General features: G+C 39.1%; 1 protein-coding gene across 3 annotated transcripts in view; it reads right to left on the minus strand.

Moving 5' to 3' along the window:
- Positions 1-22,738, minus strand: part of COBL (cordon-bleu WH2 repeat protein) — a 210,634-nt gene extending 187,896 nt beyond the window's left edge. The window contains exon 1 of one of the 3 annotated variants that reach the window (XM_069778682.1): positions 22,642-22,738. The gene's annotated coding sequence lies outside the window, so the exon portion shown is untranslated. Of the gene's footprint in view, positions 1-21,334; positions 21,480-22,641 lie in introns of those variants that run through there. The other 2 variants (XM_069778684.1, XM_069778683.1) reach the window with 2 other exon arrangements.
- Between the last annotated feature and the right edge of the window lie 3,012 nt (positions 22,739-25,750).

Raw genomic sequence — 25,750 nt, forward strand, 5'->3', positions numbered from 1 at the left:
TACTCGAAGACGACAAATGCTGGTGGCCCAAGAGATTGCTACAGCGATGCCACTTACAGCCCAGAATCAGGTTCCGGCTGTTAACACCAAACCAGATTGAGGTTGTACCAGGCATCACGTTCTTGTGCCAGGTCCTCAGTGGCACAGCAAATTTACCAAGGTTAGCAAAGAGTTACGGGCCTTCCCCAGCTGAGGATGTGGATTTTATTTAACTATATGGAATGTGTGCATAATATTAGATTGTGAGCAAGATGCCGCAGCTATTAAAAAGCTGTCTGGTGCGTTGAATGCCTAAGGGCATGCGGATGACTCACTGAAATTTTGTTAAAACACAAGACATCTGCTTAAATATGTTTCCTGTCAGTCCTTTTGCACGGCTGGAAAGAACGGGCTAGAGATTCTCTCCTACTCCACCAGCCCTGGCACCAAAGGACTGGAAAACTCCTGTAAGTCACGGTCTGGGATTCCCCTTTGACGGATGGGAGCTGCCACTTGGCTCCAGGCAGTGGAAGGACCCTCTTCTCTCTGTCACAGCCCCGAAGGAGAGGGCACGGCCAAGGGAGCGCGGCAGGGAGCAGCTCCGCAGCAGCCTGGCAGCCCCAGCTGCCTCAGCGGCTCATTCCCCCCATGCTGAAGCCCACCCTGACTCCCCAGGGGCTACAAACTGCCACAAAGCCATTTTTATTTGCCTGTCCCTGCCTCCCAGGAGCTCAGTTCTCGTCTTATGTGATCATATCTACCATTGTGACGTCACAGTTTTATGCACAGCAACAGTAGCAACAATTGCAATGGCACTGTGATGTCACACTGAAATTACAGAGGAGATAATTTCCTATTAAAAGCACCTAATTTTCTTCAACAAGGAGACTGTAAACTAGAATAAGAAACACTTTCAAAAAACCCAAACAAAACAGTTTGCCAAAGCTTTTGACAAGATTTGGTTCTGAAGATGCAGCTCTCGTGACACAACCTGACTTCAAAGACAGTGTTAGCATATAAAATACATAGATATACACCACTGTACAAACACGTGATGAATAACTAAGCTAAGTCACTGACAGCTCTACCTTAAAACCACACGTCATCATATTTTTCTCCCCTCCTGTTGAAGGGTCAGACCTAATTGCGTTGCTTTGAGAAGGCAGCATTTCAGCTACAAATGAACATTCATAACTAATTCATGTTAAAAATAAACTTTAAAGCAAAGCACCAGATGCTGCCATGGAACATTCCTTGGAGCTTTCATGCGATGCTTGCATCTGTTCAGCTGGAAGAGTGACCGTTTCAAACTAATGGCTTTTAAGTGGTAAGAAAAAAAGAGCAAAAAGGCAAAATACTGTAGAAAGCGCTGGGAAAAAAAGTTAACAAGAAGGTCTGTATCGGAATGATGGCACTCAGATGAAGTTTTGGATCGAAACTCGTGTCACAAACAGAAACGGTTTAAAACTGCCAGAGATGCAAACAAGTATTTCCTGGTAAAGCAGCAAGAAGGGAACTACTTTTCACATGCATAAAAATGCGAAGTTTAGAGGCAAAGATCCATCTCATCTTACGGTAACTTATTTCTTCCTGCAAGCTTTGGGAATGTTACAATTTTGCTGAAAAGTTAGCCTAACAGAAGTTCTAAGTAGATGTTGATATCTAGTGAAACACTAGGGAATGAGAAATTTGGTTTAAGTGCTTTCTTTAGTTGTTCTATTCCTTCTTACTGATTTATAGGCAAACACATGTCAACAGGACCTCTGTTCCTATTTTTTACTCTTCAACTCACTGGCTTGTCATCTTAATAAGCACAGGTAGTCTTCAAAAAGTTAATATGTCTAGAGTAAATATAGCACTTCTCACCAGTAAAACTTCATATGCTTCACAAGTTGTCTCAGTTAATACTTTACCCAAGTTTTAGAACATCCTTATGGAATAGTAAAGGTATTGAGAGTTATGCCCACTTCACAGAAGAGGAAAGTGAGCCAACAAAAATAGGTGAATTACCCCAGGCCACAAGAAATACCAGTAAAAACAGGATCAGGCAACATGAATTCTTAGCTTTTGCTGTTTTTCAGACCAACACTGCATTTAGTTGCTATATAATAGTTAAGCATCCAAAAGAAAAAAATAATCACAAGACATTCAACTAGTCACTGATGTATAAGATGATACGCAAAACATCTACCACGTGCCCATCATGAGTTTCTCCATAAGGCAAAGAATAGCCCTGTATATCATCTACACACAGATGATAATGTTGTGTATTACCTCAGATCTTACTGGCTCTAGTGGGTGATAAAGATATCTTCTACCCCCAAAGGAAGCTCTCTTCGCTTCATAAAATAATCCAAAGGCTCACACTTGCCAAAAGAACAGTCCTAGCGCACAACTGAAGGAGGCGATTAGTGCATTTCCCAAACACAAGTGGCAGAGAAATGGAAAATTTTGTGATTTTAAGAGTGTGGTACTGGGAGTAAAATATCTTATTTCCTGCAACTGAGGTAGAACCACTGAAGTAGCATATGAACTTTTAGCAAGATAGAGATAGAAAGAAGAAAGCCCAGACATGCTGCTGTTCTGCCCTTTTCATAATCAATCCTGCAATTCTACTTACACTTATCTTATGCATTGGCCAGACATGGTTTACACTGAAACAATTTTGACTACCTACAACATCCATACTTAACTACCTCTGAAAAGCAGTCCCGTTTGGATTTTCTGAGCCAGCAGCTCTCAATGAAGGTAACTGATCTTAAATTAGGGTTTAATTTAGTCTAGCATCTAAACCACTGGGAGGTTTGTAAGCTTGCCAAGTATTGATCCTAAAGACTTATGCCTGGCAAAATCTGATTGATTGTTCTGTGGTCTTCCCTCAACATCAGCATCTGAAAACAAACAAGTTCGAATTTACTTTTTTGTGTTGCTTTAATTGTTACGGTGACTAACACTCCCAGTAGAGGAGAACTCAGGTTCTCAAGTCAGTAGGAAAACATGTTTGGAGGGGGTTTTTTGAGGGGTGGGTGGTATGGGGGTTTTGGTTTTTGGGGTGGATTTTTCTTTTAATAGTATAGACATACTAAATTTTCTTTTTTCTTCAATTATGAAGAAAACATCACCTAGTGAAGGCGCTGGCTTTTTCAAAGCTCGTTATCATATGGGCTACTGTTAGCTACTCTACAAGCAAGGAGAAAAATGCTAAAAGCATTTGACATTGTGTCTTCTGTCTCCACCAAATAAAAAAAGCTGCATCCTCTCAAACACTTCACCATTACTATTTCAAAGTAAAAAAAAAAAAAAAAAAAAAAAAAAAGTAAAAGCTTTTCACCTCATCTGCCAACAAATGTCTAAGAGAGACTAGCACATCTCTGAGTCTCAAACTTTTTTTGGTGTATCTGTAACCAGTCACAAGCACCAAGGAAAAACACTCTTGTCTCTTCAATATGCTCTTATGTCATTTGGCACAGGGCATAAGTAAATCAGCTGGTGAGCAGTGCCCAAATTAGACACTGAAACAGTAGCTTCAGTCTTTATATAATATGCTCCAGTGTTCTCTTTATAATTTAATACCTAGCCACAACAAGAGATAAATCTTTAATGGCACCATACAATTTGGGTAGGGTAGAGAAGGAGTTTATTTCATCAGAAGACTGTCATGCCTGGAGTTTGAGAACAGCTTTTCATACTGAGTTTTTATTGCCATTGTTCTGTTATTCATTGGCAGAATTTATTAAATTAGTGTTCTATTAACCCAACACGTATTTTGAACAAAATCTCACTGTAGTAGTTGCTCAGACTTGTGATCTACTCTCTCTTCAAGGTTGGATTTGTCATAAAATTTAAACTAAAAATAAATATAGAGGGTCAAACGCATGTTTCCAAGCTCTTTGTCTCAAGGTGACTGATGAATCAGGAATGAAGAGATAACACCCACGCTGCTCAAAACAAATGTGGAATACTTCAACAGTGCATCTTTTCCCTTATTCTACCAACTTTTTTCTTTCTGAACCAAATTTCTTGCCACCAGTAATTGGCAAGAAATTTTGGCCAACAATAGGAAGTGTTTTATTCTTTGCTCTTCCATGCACATTAGAATTTCTTTTTGTGAGAAAAGGAGACAATTCAGTCTTTTCCATTGTCACATTTTTTTACCCTAAGCCTTTCTTTTGCTAAAAGAAGATCACCTTTTTGATAATAGGTACTGCCTAGAAGCAGACTCTTTACTGGAAGATTTGTTCAGAGTCCATGCAGAGTCTACCCATTAGACGACCACACCATTTGTTTTCAATAGATGCTTTCATACGCTAGTAGGAGCTCTATGTACTAGAACTACTTCATCAAGGTAGGGATAAATTCTTGTGCTGTGCTGAAGTGTCTGGTTCAGTCAGAAAGTTCTCATTTTTCTGACTCTATTGAAGTAACAAGCAGAAGTCTTTTAAAAAAGTTTGCAGAGAAATAAATGTACATATTCCTATTTTTCCAATATAACAGCTCTTCTGACACGTTCTTTCATTTCTCCTAGATCCATCAGTATGGATTAAAGAGACTGTGTAGTTTGGACTAGAAATAGCCTCTCTGCTTGCAATCTATTAAGTGCTCTTAAAAAGACACCCTGAGTAAGAACAGTCTGTCCTTTTGCCAAGAAGTGTTCTCTACCTGAGAAGTGGCAGAAGTTCTTAAGAAACTTGTTACTGGACCCTACTTTTGTATTCTCCCCAAGTTAGAGTACCTACCAGGAGCTAAATCAAGATTGCTAATGCACAGCTCATTCTTTCCATCACACTTTTATCACCAGATTTAAATACTAATTAACTAATAGGAACCAGCTAGGTTCAGATAAGAGTAGACCACTTTTGAGATGGGAATATAATTTGGAATTGGTTTTTTTTTTTTTCCATTCAGCACCATTGCGCTAGCATACAATACAAGTTGTTTCACTGTGTAAACATCAGGAGATATTTAGTGAACATACAGCTGGAGTAATTGTGAAACCTTCACTTCAACTTAAAAAAAAAGTCTCCACAGGCATTTCTGCCCCCCCCCCCGCATACTTGATTCAGTGGTAGTCAGGTAGGTACTAAAATATGGTGCTTAGCAAGAGAGAACTCCTTGACCCTTTTGGAAAAAGCTGGGAGCCACTGAAAAGCTAAGACTGGAGGTGGAGCACAGTTTGTCACCTAGATCTCAGTCCTCAAAGCTCTAGGCTTTTCTCAAAAGTGTTTTTATCATGATGTTCACAACTGCTTTTTTACTTTGTTTATTCAGTGGACAATGACTCACTGTCTAGGTTTAAGAGCAACTGACAATTCCAGGGGATTTCTTGTTGAAAGAAAGGGCATCTCTACATTTAACCTGCCCAACTGGTTTAAACAAACTCTCTTATTCTTGTAGATCCTACAAAGAGTCTTTCTTTCCCACAGATTTTTTTTTTCCCCATTTTACTTGCAGTTTGCAATTACTTCTTTTGCTGCATGTAAATCATTCAATTACTAGGAAATGTAAATTGGTACAATTTCACATAGCTCAAAATTTGTTACACCCCCTCCGCCAGTCATGTTTACAAAGGTGATACAAATTCTGATAAAAAAAAGACTTTTTGCCTGAGTCCCTCTTCTTTCCAAGAACTGAAAAGCCATCACTGCTTTTTTGCAGTCTACTCCAGAGATAATGAGCCTCAACTACCAGGTTTAAGAATTAAAAAAAAAGTCAGCCTTTTATTGCTTATAGACTGATACACATTCAATATCCCCCTTATAGGATGTATTCCTCTTGATTCAAGAGGATCTGATCAAGAGCCACACCATGGCTGGCACCGAGGGAGTTCTCCAGGGGATTGTCCCTGTGGGGCAGGTATCGGAGCATGTGTGGCTTTGGCAGCATCAGCGCAGGCTGGCACAGCACCTCTGTCATCCCAGATGCAGTGGGCATCCCACTAGTCATCAGTGGGAGCAGGGGAAGGCAGAGAAGGGAACTACCCTTCAGTTGCCCTGGAATACCCAACTTTGCAGGCTGTTCAACATTTCCCAGATTAAAACTTTTCAGATAAATATTGTTTTTGCTGAAAATGTTGGAAAACTGTTGATGTCAAAAGGAACATAATGGAACCATCAAGACAGGTATCTGTAGGAAGTCAGAGGAAAGTCAGTAAAACAACACTTTAGTCAACACTCGTGGGCTGGTTTTTTTTTGTTTTGTTTTTTTTTTTTTTTACACAGCAAAAAAAATTTTAAAAACCAGTAAATTATGGTTGTCATAGAAGTGAGGAAGATTAATTAATCTACACTTTGGTTTTAAATAAAAAGAACCCAGAATAATCTGCTTCTCAACACAGTACGGCCTATAGTTTTAACTGTTACTTTTTAAAAGGCCTTATGACTTCATTAAGCAAAATCAAAACCAACCCAAAAACCCAACCAACTTGTTTTCATTAAGAAAAAGTTTTGTTAGATTCTTTCTGGAGAATTGGAGCCAGGCTCCTCATCTACAGATTTAAAGAAAATAATGAAAACATGTAAGAAGCATGGAAAGTCAAGAATTCTTTTGAGATTTAAGGCTATTTTCTGATAGATTTTGTTCAAAATAAATTCAACCAAGTGACCTGCAGAAGAAGAATAAGCCTAACTTCTAAAAATCTTTGGAGTTAGTAGATCCTTTCAGAAAATTCAGTGATTTGCAATTCAAATAATTTTCAGAAAAAATGTAAGAAGTCTAAAGCAGTGTTTAAAGCAGAAAATTAGCTGAAATCTGGACTAATCTGGACTGCAAAACCACCTTTAATTATTTATTCATTTTTGTGCCAAGGCTGCTCCCATGCTGGGAGTGTGAATGGAATACACTGTTCATTTGGACTCTTTTTACTAAAAAGCCCCACTTGAATTAGAACATAATTGAATATTTCCCCAATTAGACATTTCTGTCAGTAGTTTCATCGGTTGCTACTGGGACTGCATGTAGTTCTGAAGTGCAGGTAGGCAGTCTGTGAAAATAATACTCTTTTTAGGTGCACTGTTAATGGAGAAAGATTAATCTCTTCCCCAAAAAGCTGCACTGCCCTGTAGTTTTTTGGAATGGAGACTGAGGGGAGGGGGAAAGCCAGCGAAACCCCAGCTCCCTGTACAGGGTATGCAAAAGTGTTGCCCTCTCGTGGCTCTTGTTGTGTTGAGTCTATGAATTGTTTTAAAACTGTATAAACCCACTACTAACATCTAAGAACAGGTCTTTAGCTTCAGTAGAAGTAGCTTTGCTCACATGGGGAAAATGGCATTGCTGTTTCAAGATACCCATTTATTAAAGAGTGGATTTCAGAACTATGTGGATAATCTAAAATAAGTATATGAAACAAGAACAATAATTTCTTCTTAGCAGATTTTTTCTTTTTACACATTAAGTATTTTTTAAACAGAAATCATGTATAATAATTATCCAGCAGATAATTCATGAACCATACTTAAAATAAGGTATTTTGAAAATGCACACAAGGACATGCTGATTTTTCTATTCAGATAATTAAGCAACCTTTTTTTTATTCTGTAAATGCTGCATTTCTGAGATCAAGTCTTGCTTTCTGTGAACTCTTTCCAATCACTGCTTAAAAATGGAAAGTTCCCAAGTATATTCCTGCAAGTAATACTGCTTGCTTGGGTGTTTGTTGAAAGGAAACACAAACAGGACTCAAGTAAAAACAAAGCACACGTAAGTATTCAGATAAATATTTGTGGAAAGATGTGTTTGTCTAGCTATGGCTCCCACCATCAATAAACATTCAAGTCACATCATAAGGCTTAAAGAAGAAGCATTTCTGCAGCAATGCATCCAAGTTCAGGTGTCCAAAGGCAGCACCTTCCTCATCTCTGGATTCTCAGTACAGTTTCTCTGTCTTCAAATGTTAAACTGCATTAATTATGGGGCACCTCTTCCCCGCCAAGGACAGACCCCCCCCCCCCCCAAAAAAAAACCCCCAAACAACAAAACCAAAAACCACCCAAAAGCAACCTACCCACAAACCCCCAAGCCAGGGAACTTCTTGACCCCTTGAGGGAAGGTCCTTTGGGGACAGGGAAGAGGGGAGCACTGGCGAGGGATGGAGTCACCTCTTCCCATGGCTGTCTGCAGCACACTAGCTTGCTCAGGCCACTGAGCAGCAGCAGCCACAGAGGACTTCTGAGTAATTTTGAGACCCTATCTCAACTGTGAAGTGTGCTAGGCAACGTAGCTTTTTGCTTTAATTGGAACACTACTAATTTGGCTGATAGCATAAATCTTGGAGGGCTGTCAAAGGTAGTCTACGTTTTCTGTCCAGGAGGCATGTTTGTTATTGTTAGTGCCTCACCTACATACATTACTGTATTTCTTCTGAAGATTTCTTGCCAAGAAAAAACAAGCAAATATAAAGTGAGATAATATAATCCACACAGAAGCCTGATGTTTTGCCATTTCCCTGCCTCTATATTTGTGACTGCTGGTTTATATAAAAACATCAAATAGACCAGATGTAAAAGAAATTAAAAAAAATTCAAGGCACACTGAAATATTTGAGTTTGTAAAATATGTATTCTTAATATATTGCACCACTTCTTATGCCCCTTCAGAAGTGCTGACTGGTGCCCATAGGAATGCACTGTGATTTTCTCCTGTCCTGTGAAGAAGACAAGGCATGACAACCCCCCATAGATACACAAGTAACACTGAAGATGGGTTATCTGGTGGTATCCTGCATAAATGAGCCTGTTTTAGCCCAACTAACCATCCATATAACTGAGCTATAATAAAATGAGATTTTTTTGTGTAACTTGGGCAATATTTCAGTCTCATCATGTCCATACAAATTCACGCATGTCTTGCTCTTAGTTTTGCTTTTTATTCTGATCTGGATCACATCTTCCCTACTGCTATGAAAACATCAACCTCTCCAGGTTATTCCAAATCCTCTTCATCCATTACATGCATAGACATTTCAAGAGCAAATAGTGATTTGGTGAATTTTTATATTTACTTAAACATCCAGATGCAGACAGTTTAACATTCTTACGGTATTTTTCTCATAGTACAGTTTTCCCAAAACTTTCTCAATCTGGGATCAAAATCAAGGCACCTCAAATAGAAAGTTACCCTTTAAAATTTTGACTGCTTTTTCAATTTCATTGGTTAGTTTCTCCTTCCTAGAAATCCCCTTCATAAGAGTTACCCTCATAGCTCTATGACTAGTACAATCTAAAAAGTCAGATTTTGTTGTTTTTCTTTTAAATTTGAAGGTTTTAATGAAATAAGACGTTCCATTGTTATTTCAGTGGATATTTACCTTAAGGCTCTAGACAAAGTTGTTCTAAATAACAAGACTTATTGAAATGACAGCCTGTATTTATGATCTAATAGTTGGTTATTTAAGCACTGTAAGAATAGACGTTGGTTAAATAATGGGGAAAAAAACCCCCGAGGAACACCAGAGGTAAAGGTGAAAGTCCCCTTAGGCTGCAAACAGGAGTTTATCCAGATTGTTAACTCTCAGTATCATTGCTTAATGGCCACAAAGCTGTGAACGTGAAGCTTTTTGACAGCTCGTACAGGTACACGCTGGTCTTCCCTACATTTCAATGGTGATATCATCTAATTTGTTGACAAGAATTGCCCATTTGCATTTGCAGTGTTGCTCCTTGCAGACAAATACCAGGCTGCCAACACCCCCGCTCAGCACTGCCGGCACTCTGCAGGAGCAGGCAGGCAGGGACCCAAGGGGAACCCCGTCTGCAGTGGGGATCTCCAGGTCATTTTCTGTCTTACTTGACTACTCCTCCCCCCCCCCCCAACTCGCTTCTGAATTTCTTCCCCGTTTCCTTTTACACTTTGCAGCCAACGTGAGCTCACGTAATCTTTTGTCTTCTCTGCTTATACTTCCAGATATCTGACGACTTTAGCTGGCAGCCAGCATGCTTTGACAAAGATATTGAAAACAAATCTCTGGTCTCTTCTGAAACTACAAGATAATTAAAGTCTTACTTTCAAAGGAAATAATGTAGCACAAATGCTCAATAGGTAATGGGCTTGTTTAAACATCTGCTGAGCAAGGGTGATAGAGAACATGCTTAAGACTTTCAGGTGTGTTTTATCCCCTGTATTTTTCTGTATCTGTTGGCAGGAGCAAAACAATGAAGAACCTGCCCTTTTCTTCCTCTTTATTCCCCAAGGACTCTCTGACTGTATGTTTGACAACGTCACCTGACTAGGACCTGTCCTTCAAGCCAAGATTGATTAAACACCATAAGTTAATCAAATGACAGACATCTGCAAGGACATAAAGCAGTATTTGTCCTACACACAACACCTTGCCTCAAGGCTTATAAAGGTACAACAACAGCAAATTACAGCTACAGAAACCTATGACTGGAGTTAGGAAACTCATGACTGCTAATAAAGTTTGTTGACAAACACTGTCCAATATATTATCTACCCATCAGCCTGGACAGCACTCTTGTAAGCTTACAGTATGCTTTTCTGGGCTAAGGACAAAAACTCTGCTTACTTTTCCATAGCATATTTAATGCATTAGATTAAAAAACAAATCTAAAAACATTAAAAACTAAAAATTCAGAACTAGGTTCATTTGACAGCCTGAACACCTAAAAGAGTTGTTTCACAGAAAAGTAGTAATAAAAAACACAGAGACAGTCCCAGGATGTCTTTCATACTGTGTCTTCTGTACACTTCTGTGTATAGAAGTGGTGGAATAACAGCTTCATTCGTAACTAGCACGCCTGAAACTGTTCTCACAGCACAGGACAACTAGAAGAGGAGCTGATCTAGTTAGCCAAGATGAAACACCAGGCTGTTGTCTGGCCTCAAGCTAGCTTGTTTACTGCGCTGTATACACAGCACAGGCTTACAGTGCCAAGGATGCCCCAACACTGCTAGCCTGAGAAGCTTAAAAAAAAAATCATAAGCCATTCCACCATAGAACTCACACAAAGACAATTGTGACTTTCCATAAGACTCAATGTAAAGTTTTGGTCTCTATTTCCCCAGATTTTAATCATCATCTCTTAGTCTTCCTATCTGCAGAGACTTTTCATGCAAACTGTCATGCTTATCAAAAATACTCCCTACCAAAAGATGCCCAAACCAAAGAAAAATCAAACTCTATATTTTTAATCAATATGAACCAATGAGCTTAAAGTTGAAGAGCAGCATGAACAGTGCCTCTCACTGCGTTGTGATCATCCTTACTATTATTTTTAAGTGCTAACAAAAAGTCCTTGGCTCACTGTTGCCCTGAACGACTATCTGCTATTTGGACACTCCGGAAAATGCACTGAGTGCCTTCTGGTCTCACAGTGCCTTTTACTCTCTTGCTCTGTAATAACAGCGCTCATTAAGAGAAAGTGAAGCCATGAACCCAAACCATGGTTTGAGATTCAGTTTTCAGAAAGTCATGAGGCTCCAGCACATCAGCATTTGGTTCAGGTGTGGATGACAATAGCCTCTGGACTTGCTGAACTTCCAGACTCAATTCAGCTAACAACTTCACAATTAGACTTCTTGGAGTGCTATGACAGCTGAGACATATAAATATATATTTATATATAAAAGGTTTTGGGTTTTTTTAATATACACACACATGCACTTTTTCTTAAACAAGGGCTAATCACTTCAATACTGTTTCACAGTTTCCTATAGATGTGGGCAGCTGCTCCAATGTAAGCATGCTGCCTGTAAGATACAGCTTCACAAGGCAAAGGAAAATGTTGTGATATAAAAACATTACCTATTCCAAACTGTCCTTTTCATTACAATTCTTTATTGAATTCCAGCTCTAGGCTTAATACAAAGGGGCTGCATTACTAGCTAATGGAGTATTATAGTACTTAACTTGCTAATTTAGTACTCTGAATCTCACCATAACCATTTACTTTGGCTCTGAAAAATCAGAACTTGGATAAGAATGCATAGTCCTACATAACCTAATACACCATTTTCAGAAAATGCTGTATAAAAAGTTCAGAGCAGCTGTTAGCGGATGCAGTTGGCAAGCGTCATGTTTCCAAGATGGTAAAAAGCTTTTCCCTAAATACATTTTGATCATTCTAGAAGACCTTTTATTTTGATTTCATGACAGTTTGTTCACCAGAAAGCCATATGGGCAGAAAATTAGAGTGCCTTCGTTTACAGGGTTACCCCAAGGACCACTTCCAGAAATAATACACTAAAATATTTTCAGAGGATAGGACAGATTTATTATTGTAGTCCAAGCCTGAGACTCCACAACACCACAAACAAATAAATAAATAGATGAAGTTAGTGCAAAAAAGTTAGTAATAAATACTAAGGTGCAAAGTTTCACCTGCAAATATCACTTGCTATTAATCTGAAATAGATTGGCCTGCACAGACAGCTTATACAAATTCAAACATTAGCTTAGTTCTAAATTTAAATCTTAGGCTTTTAACTACCTTGCACATCATTTACCTAGACACACATACAGTCTCTTCTAGGAAGGCTGAGCATGACAGTCAAGCCCAAAGATAGCAGAGAGGCTGGAATCAAGCGATGGTGACAGAGCCCCAGCATTATGTCTTCCTTTCAGTGAAAAGAGAAGCAGCCATTTCTAAAGTAGCACAAGTGCCATTCCAGTTGGGAAACCAAAAAAAGAGATCTTATTTTGATAAACAAGATGGTGCACCAAGAACTTCAAAGACCCAGGGCTTTTCTGTGAGGGTCTAGAGTAGTGCTGGAGGGGAGATGTTGTACTCTGGGAACACCTGCAAGGGAGTGTGATAACATGACTGGTGAGGCTGAACAATTTTCCCTCCATTACTTGGTATTACATTAAGAAAGGAAACCTAAATGAACAGGTGGGTCCCCTGTTTATATGTCAGAATGAACTAGATGTTAAAACAAATCTTTCTCCTATCAATCATTTATCTCATGGCTTTTCCTCACATATTCCCAAGTTGAGCTCATCCTTTTTTGCAAGGGCTTCCGACACAAAGCCTGGATGTGGTTAATCTCTTGGGTGAGATTCAGCCTGAGAAAGAGCATAAGAAGAATTCAGCCTTTAACCTTTGGCTTCCAGACCACTATGAAGAACAAAGACATCTTTTCACAGGACACAGTGATCAACACTGCACCATCATGCTTTGGATTTCTGGAGGAGATGAATTTACAAGTTTGATTTTATGAAAGCAGCTCATTTTCACAGCTTTTTGTTTGCTGTTATGTGCCGTCAGGAATGAATGCGTGTGTGAACCAGAGGGGGCAATATTCTTGCCAGTGCTTCAGATACAACAGCCAGAACAGCAGATTTTTGATCCTTCCCCTTTCAGAGAAGTCCCACAAAACTAAATCAGCCAAAGCAAGTACTTCACCAGTACAGTCTGCTGCTGAGACATTCCCACACTTCCTCCTCTTCAGTTTTTGTCACCCTTTACCTAGGGGTCAGCTTGGACCAAAGCCTATGGTACTGGAAAAGCCAGAGCATAATACATGGGTAGAAGGACACAGTCTAATTTGACCCAGTCCTTTCCTACTAGGCAATCTTACACTGAAGGAAAAAAACCCCAAATATCTTAAAAGTTTAGAGACGCAGCAGATGTCTCAGAAGAGAGAAAGTCTTTTTGTTCTGAAGTAAATTTCTCCAAGATGACTCTTTCCCTTTGTTATTTTTGGTCTACTGATGCAAAATTGCCATATCATCAACCTGCAATAACTTTTTTTTCTTTATTTGCATAGCACAAAGCCAACAGAGGTGACAGCAGAGTGAATTTTGTCCAGTCACCTCCTCTTGAGAGTTGCTAATTAGAATAGATTCATTAAGTTTGGAAAAGACCTCTAAGATCATTGAGTCCAACCATCAACCCAACACCACCATACCCGCTAAACCATGTCCTGAAGTGCCACATCTACACGTTTTTTTGAACACCTCCAGGGATGGCGACTCAACCACTTCCCTGGGCAGCCTGTTCCAATGTCTGACAACCCTTTCAGTAAAGAAATTGTTTTCTAATAACCAATCTAAACCTCTCCTGGTGCAATTTGAGGCCATTTCCTCTCGTCCTATTGCTTGTTACTTGATAGAAGAGATCAGAACCCACCTCACTACAACCTCCTAGGATATTGATCCTGAGGCTTTCTAATGATGCAATTTGGTGATGCTCCAACACCTCCCAGTTCTGCCATTCTTGTAAACATTGCCATTAAAAAAAAAAACAAACAAAACCAAAACATCCTCCCCCAACCCAAAAACCCAAGAAAGCAGCAGTTGTCATTTAAAAAAAACAATACAAGAAAGCACCTTTCACTGAGGTGTCCAAGTATATTGTGTAGAAGAAATTAATGAAGTTTGGTCAAACTGAGCCTGATCTCATAGAGAATGAATACTTAAAGCGACAAACCCAAATGACAGAAAACATTAACTGCATTTTTCCTCCTGGAGACAGGTAAAACTTGTTACATTTCACTTTTGATTAAGTTAGAAGAAATTAAAGCACCTAAGCAGTGGAACAAAAATATTTGTGTGCCTCATACACATAGGAATACTACCCGACTTTGGAGAGCACAGCTGAATAATTAATCGCTAGCAGACCAGGTGACATTTTTCATGGCACAGCTAATTTCACTCACTGTAGTTGTGATGAGCAACTAGACTGTTCCCATGCCAACTGACAGCCAGGGTTTGTGACACTTACTTGTCCCAATTTTTAGGGGCCTACAAAAAGAATAGATGGCAAAATAGACAGCAGGTACAGTCAGGCTACGCTATTTTAAGATTATCACTGGTCACTTCCACTGGCAGTAGAGAACATGCTAGTTGCACTAATGGTATTAAAAAGAGATTAAAAATAATTAAGGAATTAGTGTGTTGTGCCAAAAGAGGTCAGTAAGGTAACATGCTGTCATAAGGCATCATGAAAATGCCAACTACTCAAAGTACCTAAGAAATAAAGGTAATTCTTGAAACATCAGTCACTACCCTGAATTCCTGACACATATGCCCGTAAATACTTCCCAAATTTTGTTGTTTGTCCAGATACCATAACAGAAGAAAATGGATTGGGGCTGTTTAATTTTATTCCAAACTGGATATTTGGGAGGTCCTAATACAGTAACTGAAGAATATCAAAATACATTGAAACTCGAGGAAGAAAGTTAGTGCTTGAGCTTATAGTGCTCACAAGAAGGTTTGGTCAATTAATATTTTTTTTTCCTAGGTGAAAGAGTATCAGGTTTTTGATGGGGAAATTTTTTTGTAAGAATTTATAATTCTGACCATGGTTATGACACAGTTTCTTAGTCGGCTCCAATCCAAAGCAAAGCCATCCCAAAAATACCTGTCAGGGCAAATGCAAAAATAGATTTGACACTTATCCATGTCAATTGTAGTAGATTTTAAATCCATTCCTTCTGCATCTAACAACCAGACCTAACAGAAGTATTAGCTATTTTTGGGTAAGAGAAATGAAGCAGAAGCAGGCACACTATTGGGGCAAAAAGACTGACCTGACCTACATTGTGGTAGCTCGTGTTTTTAAGCATTGGATGCCACTGTTTCAGTCATTAAGTTTTAGCAACTATGATGTGGTTTGGTTATGATTTTTACAGACTAGTGGCAATTCTAACATTATAGAGGGTGTTGAGGAAAGTCACTTTCCCTGGATTTCATTTTCTACATGAAAAAAGGACTTATTTCATGGGAAATCAGTTCAAATCAATTGGGGTTGAACAAGATCTGAGGACTAGGTCTTAAAAGCCCCTGTTTGAGAGAAAATCTTCTGTAGACAAAAACAGTATTATGCTGAGGCTAATGAAAAAAAAAAAATCACTGATAAAAATTCATTAACAAGATCACTAAGTGTTTGAGGCAGAATTTACCTAATAAAGATCAATAGCTGTCAAAAACCCTAATCCTAAGCAGAGACTTTCTGCCAACAGTTTCAGCTGTACAAATCAGATTTGCCTCAATAGTCATTCCTTAACCTCAGTTTATTTCGCTCTTGCCAAATGTGAATACCATCCCAGGCTGTGGAGGTAGTTCACATACCCCTCCATCCCAAATCCAAGCCCAAGGGAAAATTTAATTAACTACTTCATGCATGCACTCCTAAGCAAAAAAAAGCATTCAAGACGACAGATCCTGAACCTCAGCAAATTTGAGTTCCTAGCACAGGACGCTCAAAAGCGGGTACCAAAACCCTGCACAACATGAGAAGCTCCCACTTTTTCTCCTCCTTAAGTGTTGCCCAGGTGTTCAGAGCCTAAACCTTTAGATCCTTTATAGATGATAATCTCTCCTCTGAATTCACATTGCAACAGCAAAACAAGTTGACTGTTTTCTGAAGCAGTTCTTCAAAGGCGAGTCTTAACCAACCACCTAAATCTTTTTCCCCTCCAAGCCATGAGGACGCAGGAGGATTTGGTATGCAGATCCTGTCAAAGCTATTCTTGGCACCAAAAATGCATTCACTTTATCTGCAGCCTCTCCATGGTTCAGCTTGCTTCTTTACATCAGATCAGGTTTAAATTGGAGCTTCTTGCAGGCCAGCTTCTAAACGAAAGCTACCAGAAGAAAAGCTGACTCCCTATCTTAGGGCAAACAGTGAGCGTTAAATAGCACTGGAAACAAATATTTGGGGCTACAGATGTCTCTTCTCATTCAAGGTCATTGCCTGACTGCTTTACCTGTCACAGACCTAATGGAAACAAGATACAGCAATCAGTGTAAAGTAGCACCTTCAGACTTGGGGTCGAAGGGGAGAAAGTATGTAAACATCTTCTGGCATTTATTGCTCTTTATCGTGGAAAGGAAGAGACCAGATCTCTCACAAGCACATGTGCATGTACACAACAGACATGCAGAATGTTAGCCCCTGGTTGGGGGAAGAATCTGTGCCCTATTGAAAAGGATCTCTCTATTTTGTATTGGAACTAATTAACTGTAAAGTACCTGTCAATAGAGGAACAGTTTTCTCTCCTGTGGGACATTCCTGTCAGAGGGACCAGGGAGAAGTAACTCGCGAGCCGGGACACAAGCTGCTCATGAGCATAGGGTGGGCTCTGGGCAGAACCCAAGAGGAGCTGGAATGACACATCTCAACATGGTTGTGCCTCACCAGTGGAACAATCCTGCATGAAGTCTACCAGATAAATGCCCATTCCATTTATATACCAAAAGGACACATATCTATTCTGACTATACTGGAAGCAGTGTCTTCCCAAACACGGCTCTCCAGCTAACTTGAGTCTTTAGAAAGGAATATATGCAAAAAGAAAAGAGCTGGAGAACAATCCAGCATTGTCTCTCTAACACCCGACAGCCATGGCACACCCCAGAGTGGCTCAGTGCAAAGCAGGGAACCAAGATTTGGCTCATTACAGAGCTTTGGGAATCGCACTGCACCAGTCAGCACAAAGTCGCCAAGTCTCTCAACTAGCGATGCAATGTGGTAGCTTAGGGAGAATATATGCAGCAAGCCCCCATTACCAGAGAGAGGCAAGGTTGGATATGTGGTTAATCTGTGAGCTCATCACTGCTAGTTTTCTAGCTCAGAAGGCTTCACAACAGCTCTTTATGCTGACATGGAAATAAACTTCCCTGAAAAGCTTTACATATTTGAAAGGAATGGATACAGATTCTCCACTCTGTTTAGGGGGACAGAAGGCTAGAAGAGGTATCCTCTCAAGTGAGCATTTGGCATGCCTGTCCTTTCTGTTCCTTGGTTAGGATAATCACAACACAAGAAATAAAATCCTTGCCTGACTTCCTGATGGGTCCTGTGCTAAGGACGTACCCTTATTTTTCTAATGGTGACAAAAGCTCCGAGATAACTGGGTGCCAACGCCTTACCACTCCCAAATCAGACACTGCCCTAAGATCTGAGGGGTTAACCTAAAAATGAAACAAAGACTGCAGCTGTGGCAACCCCAGTGCCAACACTTGTATCCCTGCAGTATGACAATCAGTTGTTTCCCAAAATATAACTCACTGCAGCCAAGTGTCAAATCTTACTAGAGGCCAAGCTCATCCCAGACGTAGGCAGCAACATTAAATTTCCTATAGATGGCTCAACAGGGGCTCCTATGCTGTCCAGCCATACCAACTCATTCAGAGCTGGCTTGGGTATCGTGTCACACGGTGCTGCACAGGCCGTATTCATACTGCTGCTAACATCTGCTTGAAAGAGCAAAGACTTGCTTTAAATGGTGACAGAAAAAGAATAAAATAATATTGGGTTTTAGGTGGTTTTCTGTCTGCATATTTATTGTTTCACAGCACTGTACCTCACAGTCTCATGTTTTTCAGATACAATAGCTTTTGCTGTAAGGTGCCAATAAGTGTTCACAGCAATTAAGTAACAACACTTACAAGTATAGATCATTATGATAAGCACAAGCTACTGCTTTGCCCACCCATTGCACATTACCAGAAATGGTTAGGCATGTGCAAAAGTTATTTAAAAAGATCATTGGAAGAAAGTATGAACCTAATTAAAAATAACAACCCATTTATGTTTCAATGACTTAAAAACAAATTAATTAAAAAAAAATGGAGCCACATGTCTTAAAAAAGACAAAAGCCAGAGGATGCCATGGGCAGACAAGTATTTAAGCAAAGCTCAGCAAGAAAAGACCTCATAAAAATCACACACAGCATCTCCAGTCAAACCGCTATCCCACAAACAGGGTTCATTTATGCAGTGTGCAAGCCAATAACACAGTTGAGGCATTTTCAAATTAATGTCACTGATGCATATGAATGGGTGCCTGTCTCAAGACAGCACACGCTTGTCTCAAAAATCCTCACATTTATACACTTAACTAATACATATTCATTGTTCTTCTGAGTAGGTGGTATCTCCCGAGTGATTAGGTGGTCACAATCTCCCCCCGTAGGAATTACCTTTTACCTACTTCTTCCCTAATCTTCGCAGTTCCAAGCAGTTCTTCAAGTTTTATTGACCAGACCACAATCCATTAAGTTTTCTGACAAAAACATAAAGCCCCATTGTCTAGTAGTTAGTTCCAAAACCCTAAGTCATATCGAGTTATTGCTTTCATATTTTAAATATTAACTGATGGGGGCTGTACACAGGGCTTTAGCAGCTCCCTGGTTATTTCAATCATATTATACGTGTTAACGGATAACAAAACTCTAGGCAGAGATCTCTCCTAGTCATTTCCCAAAGTCTTCTATTTCTCTTATCAGGGTTATCGGACACATCCAACAACTAATCGGAAAGTTCAGAACCACAACAGCAGCAAATTGATTTAGATACACCGCAACCCGGAGTGCTACCTATCGGTTACTTTGGAAGGAGACAAATTCCTGAAAAATCTAGACGTGCAGCACCCTCTAGTGACAGTCACCTGTCCCCACACTTGGCTTTATCAAGACTTGATGCTACGGTGGGGGATAGGCCTTAGGGCCAGGAAAAGCTTTTGAAAAATATAAACGTGAAGCAGAAAGAGCCAGCGAAACGCCAGTCATTGCACATCAGTTCGAACCAGAGAACAGGGACAGGTGTCGACTTGCCATTGCAAAAGAGTGAAAAAAAATCCTGCTTATCTGTCTACCCATCCAGAGTCTTTCTATGCAGTTTACCAAAAAACTAAATCGGAATTCAGTGCACATACTCTGCTCAGACTTTCTCCTCTTTTCCTGGAAAATTAGACTTAAGAAATCCTTGAAAATAAAGTTCTTACTAATCAGACTACCTGCCTTCTGTGAAGTCAGCAATTTTTAGTCTCAATTCAGTTTTTCAAAGTTTCACTGCATTAGGTAAAATCACTTAGGGAGATATTAACATTATGCTTAATATTTAAATTATAACCTACATTTATTTGTTCCTCTAGAAAAACTTTTCATAGAAATCAATATGTCTTCATTTCCACATTTTTGACAAACAAGTTTCCCCTGGGAAAGCTCAGTATCAGGAACATCTACTCTCTGTATTCCTAATTCATGTATTCTAAGACTGATACCCTGAGAGTAAAAAAAAAAAAACCAAAACAAACCAACCAAACCCAAACTTAAATTCACTCTAATGTAACAAGGAAAAAGTTAAACATAAAAGATTAATACTGACTGAAAAAAGCTGAGACCCAAACTGGTGTTCTTAGGATGTGAACAGAGACCTGCATGTTCTTCTAGTACTGCTCACGTACACACACACAATTTGCCAGGCAGCCTTACCCAAGTCTTGCAGCACCTTGACAGGACTGTGCAGGGCTGCACATACATTGACACACACCTTCCATTAATTAGTAAAACCAGGCTGCTTCCAAAAGTAATTTCATTTGATCTCAAATACTTGAATGCATTTCAGTCTCAATATGTAAGTGAAAAGCTTCCCACAAGGCTAGTGCTTTCCTGACGACATATTTCTGCATGTCTCTCTTGTGGAAGATGTTCGGAGGGTTACGGCAGTCACCATTGCCTCTGCCCATTTGTGCTTTCCAATCATTATGCCCTTCAGTTAGAGCTGAATAGGTCACTTTATCATTTATGAGCAAGGAATAAGATAATCCCATTAAATTCCATATGCCTACGTTACTCCTATAGGGCAAAGTATCCCCCAAAAGTTTAAGTAAAATAAGAAAAATGGGTTTCAACTGAGTTTCCCTAGAGCTGGGTACAGAATTTAGGCCTGCTGACTTGTTCACTGGGCTGCACTGCTTTGAAGAAAACTTTGGTGAGATTTCACAGTAAGCAATATTAAGTGATGTGCACTCACATAAGCACAGAGAACATTCAAACATTTAGAGAGACTTTTCAGAAAGAGTTAAATACAGCATAATGAAGTAAGTGAAGTACAAAGGACTGATTTCATAACTAGCTTTCTCAAAAGTTTTGTTATTATATTTTCACTGTTAATCCTAGTGAGAAAGCTTCGTGTTATATCTTAGCACTTTGAATTTCTTGCAGGGATACCTTTGCCACTGCAGTTTCATCCTGTTTTAATCATGTTATTTAAATGGTAGCTTTGAGAATATTCTTCACTAAATTTTGATGCTTCTCTTGTAAATAAACATACATCCTTCTGTCCTTAAAAGGCTTTTAAGTTGTCTTTTCTTGCAAGCTGTAAATTTTTGAAACAAAGCTGAAGTACAAAGATGCACATGGATGTAGCAATTTAAATCAGTTAATCAATGTAGAAATACCATAAACACCTCAAAGATTATTAATACAGGTAACAAATATATATAAGCTGTTACTCAAATCTTATGATCCTTTCCATTGCATTTTGAAGCTACCATTAGCTTATGTGACCAAAAACTACGAAACAAAGATTATTTCCATTCCTCAGATATGAACTACACTATCTGTTTTTATGTAAGTTTTGCTGAAATAGACATATTAATACATTACCATAAATCAACGAACTGATCTTAAGAGCACTTTAGCATTTGATTTGTAGTTTGGCCTGCTCTTCTTTTGCATTCCCCAGCAGCACATCATTTATGTCCATGCCCCGGTAGGATCTAAGTCTTCTCAGATTTAGTGTGCTGCTTTGACTTTCTGACCTTCAATTTTAAATGCAAAGTCACTAGCAAGATATCTCAACTATGCTCACTCCAAAGCTTGTAAGGATTACCTTCAGTCAATGCTGGAGAGCTCTGCAGGAGTGATCAAAGTTTAATCTGTTTCTAATTAAAAGCTGATCTGCTTGATCCTGTGCTCTAAAAATATCAAGCTGTTTACATAAACTGTTTTTTAAAATCCCTGTGATTTTAAAACACAGCCAACAAAAGAATACAAGGCATTAGAAACTTTTTTAAACTTGTACAGGTAGTAATGTTTCAGAATAATTAACAAAAGAAATTTCAAGACCAACTAGAAGTGAAAAGAATGAAGAGGCAAATTAGTGAATGAACTCCTATTAGATATACATGGCCATTTTTCACTAGAAAGAGCAAAGGCAATTACAAAACAGCAACAGATACTATAAACAACCACTGCTTGTACAATGTACTTAGACAGATTTTAGGGTTGGTTTAAGAAAAAGCAGGTAAGAGGAACACCACCCACAGAAGAGATCATGCAGGTAAATAGTATTGCTGTTAAGTTTTATTTTGTAGCATTTTCTACCTAACTAACTTTAGGTAACAGCCACCTGAAATTCATGCTCATAAAGTAGTTGAGAGCAAGGAGTCAGCACTTTATACAAGCTAGTTTCTCCAAACTCCCTCACCCTTATTTTTTTCCCGATTAGATTTTTTTCCCTCCTTTGTATTCAGATGGAACAAGCAGGCCTTTGAGATGATTCTATATCTTTTCCAACCAAAAGAAAATAATAATGAAAAAAAAAGAAAAAGAAGAAAACAGCTTATTTTTAAACTGTATTTTGTTTTACATAAAAGGTTGAGATTTTTTTACCTCTAAATGATAGCCTTTTCAATTGGTCCATACTGACTGTGATGTAGGCCACCTATTTTTTTTTTTTTTAAACAAAAGAAGCTTCTCCAGAACATCCCATTTCTGAGAACTTGCTTACAGTTTCTCAAATATGCTGCAACTCATGTTTTTCCAAATTACTTGGGGGGGGGGGGGGGGGGGGGCTTCTACCATGTGCTGCAATACATAAGATACAGAAACCCTATACTAAGATTAAAAATTCCCACTATGAGGTACTGAACAGCCTATACTACTTTGTATTTTTCTTTTAAGCTACTTACAGTTGCGTGGTTTTTCTCCAAATTCTATCTGCATTCAGTATCAGAGGTTCTGTGATAATAAAGCTCCTCTTGACCCACCTACAGCACAGAAGACAACAGAAACTCATTTGAGAGGCTTGCCGTAACGAGGATTATAGCTTTCATCTGAAAGCTCTTTATAGCTAGAGGCAACAGGGCTCCATTTTGTAACTTCTTATTTGACAGAAATTGGATGAAATACAGCCATTAACTAAGTTAATAAGGATGTGCATGATACACAGCTGATAACATTTAGCAGCACCGCTTCTTGGGACACCCAGGTGGTACAAGGACATGACTTAAATGTAGGAATTCTAGTTTGGGCTTGATGGGGGGTGGTGGGTAACTGAATTTTGGCTTTGGCTGAAACAACAGTACTATTTGCCTGGAGAAACTGGAAAAGATTTTTTTGGTTCATATCTCATTTCCTTTACCTAAATCTTTTATTTTCCCCTTGGTGTAGATTCCTTCTATCAGAGCTTGAAAGATAATTGTTGGCATCCTGAATGTCCAGTGAAACTTTTTTCTCAGTTGTAGTGTTTACTTACACTTTGCCATGTCTGCATGTTTTCAGGTTATGCTGCTGTAGTGTACTCTGTTTGAGGCTATGACTTCTTAGGAGAATGAAAACACAATTTAAATGCATGAGCTATCGACTCATTTATTAATCCACCAACAAACTTGCATCAGTGCTTCATAATTCATATTGACTTGTGGTTGCTGCTCAGAAAGAGCTTAGGATCTTGGTCATCTCAGCCAGAGCCAATTATCCTCATTAATAGCATTCCCTTCAGGTGTGTGTTTAAGCAAAGATCAATTGTCACTTGCTCCAATCAGCTGAGAATGTCCACAGATTTTAAGCATTATCATTCTAACTGTTAAAAAAATTCCTTTACTCATGTTGTAGATGTGTCATTCAGTAAACCATACATTCCTCTCCAGCTTTCCCATTTTGCAGTAAACAAAAACAGTGTTTGAGGAGGGAAAATGAGCCTATACCATAAATACTTTACCCATCACCAAATACTGAGTTGTTAATATAATGTAAATAAAAAGCCATCTGTAAGATATTTTTATTTATACGTTAAAGCTGAGGGTTTTTGTGGGTTTGGGGTTTTTTCTGTTTGTTTGTTTGCTTTTTGGTTTTTTACTATGTTGCTACAAGAGATTGTTCAGGTAAGGGTTGGTGTGTGTATGCATACAGACCCCGAAACTCCTGAAGTCTTTGCTGCCCAGAGGAATGTGGGGTTTGACTCAAAAAGTGGTAAGATTTACATTAACAATGGAAAGGAGGTTAAAGTTGAAAAGAAGTGATGGTGAATTACCTGATAATAACAGGGTTTGCCTCTTCAGAACACTTGCTGGTATTCTGTTTTGATCCATTTTATTGCAAATACACAATAAGGTAAGCATTGAATGTGGTAGTCATCCTCTTACGGAAATAAAGTCTGTATGAATAATATATGCTAACTTGAAAATGGTGTTGATACTGCTAGTGATCTGGTAATGTTATGTATGTTTGTCATATTTAAAATTGATACAGCAATTCTTTCTCAAATATTCACATTTGAAGCAAGGAGACACTATACTGCAGAAAATATGGAGAATATTTTATTAATCACAAAGCCTCAGACAAACAGTCTTGAACCATATCTTTAGCTGGTTGAGTCTTTTCAGTAACAGCACTGCATGTCATAACTTCAGGAGAGGAGTCACTTAATGAAATTGGTTAAATCCAGCCTAGGTTTAAGCAGGAGAAACTCCAATTATTAGAGTTGGTGTTACACTTCACTAATTCCAGGGCTTGCTATCTATTTGCTGTCTTTGTCACAGCAGTAGTTCAAGTCATTTCCAGTAGACAGCTGTGCAGATCAGGATCAGATGTTTGCTGGGCTGTGTTTTGTTAAAATAAACAGATGCATCTGCATTGTTACCCTATGCTTGTGCCTAGGTGTTACAGAAAAACGTGCACCAACAATATTGACTTCTGAATTATTAGTGTCCGCTACGCTAATACTTCCATGGTGTCATCCTTGGAGAAAATACATTCTCTCCATTTGAAAACAAGTTGTTCATTGTGAAAATAGGAAAAGCAGGTCACTTGGGAAACTCCTGAAATATCACGAATTGTCTGATAGGAACAAGTTTGAGAACCAAAAATCCTACAGAAGCTGTCTTCCCTGAAACAGCTGCACACGTATAAAGATGTTTTGAACTCCCCCAAAAGAGACGCAATTAGGAAATTTGGTTTGGGGAGATTTTCACATAACTCTAAATAAGAACCTAGCTCTTGGGGTACGTACTCATGGAGTGACCGGACTGAGAACAGACATTTGAAGGTTGGAGGGATGGGTTCCAGGTATTTGGCAGTTGCTGTGGATCATACTAGCATAGATATTGCAAAGGGCCCCAAGCTCTTCCTGTTAGCTCTTCTGCCAAGCCAAACCGATTTTCCCTAAAAGCAGTGTTCGCACCACAATCCCCACCTTTGTAGAACTAATACGGATGACAAAGTAGCTACAGTTATGGAAATACTTCCCTTTTTGCTTAATGTTCTGTTTGCTCCTCACTCGTAGTTCTGCTTTACAGAATGCCATATGGCTTATTACTCCAAATATCCAGTCACGACAGGTAATGATAACAGCAGTGACCTCTGGCGTAAAAGCAAGTATCTATTGAAAAGAGGAAAAACTTCAGCGGGAATAATTGCCCACTTGGAACAACTTACCACTGGATAAAAGACACTACAATAAGTCTCATAACAGCAGGTTTGGCATTGTTTTTTGGAACACAAGGAACAGCTGGCACCTCAGCATAAAACAAGCCATATCAGCATCTGTTGTCCAAAGCAAATACTCTGCTGAATTTTTTGAAGAAGAAAAATAAGAAGAGGGAGTCAGATGTCCTGGGATAAACCTCAACAATGTCTGTTTTTATTTTCAGGCCTCCGGCGTGGGAGTTGTTACGCATTTCTAAGTAGATGCAACTACTCCCTCCCATTGCTATCAGAGTGCCACCAGAATCGCTGATGGGCTCAGCTTTGGCCAGCAGCAGGTCAGGCTGGAGCTGGCTGGTACCGGCTCTGTCCAAC

This window comes from Haliaeetus albicilla, chromosome 3 (genome assembly GCF_947461875.1).
Source record: "Haliaeetus albicilla chromosome 3, bHalAlb1.1, whole genome shotgun sequence".
In the NCBI taxonomy this organism is placed as follows: Eukaryota; Metazoa; Chordata; class Aves; order Accipitriformes; family Accipitridae; genus Haliaeetus; species Haliaeetus albicilla.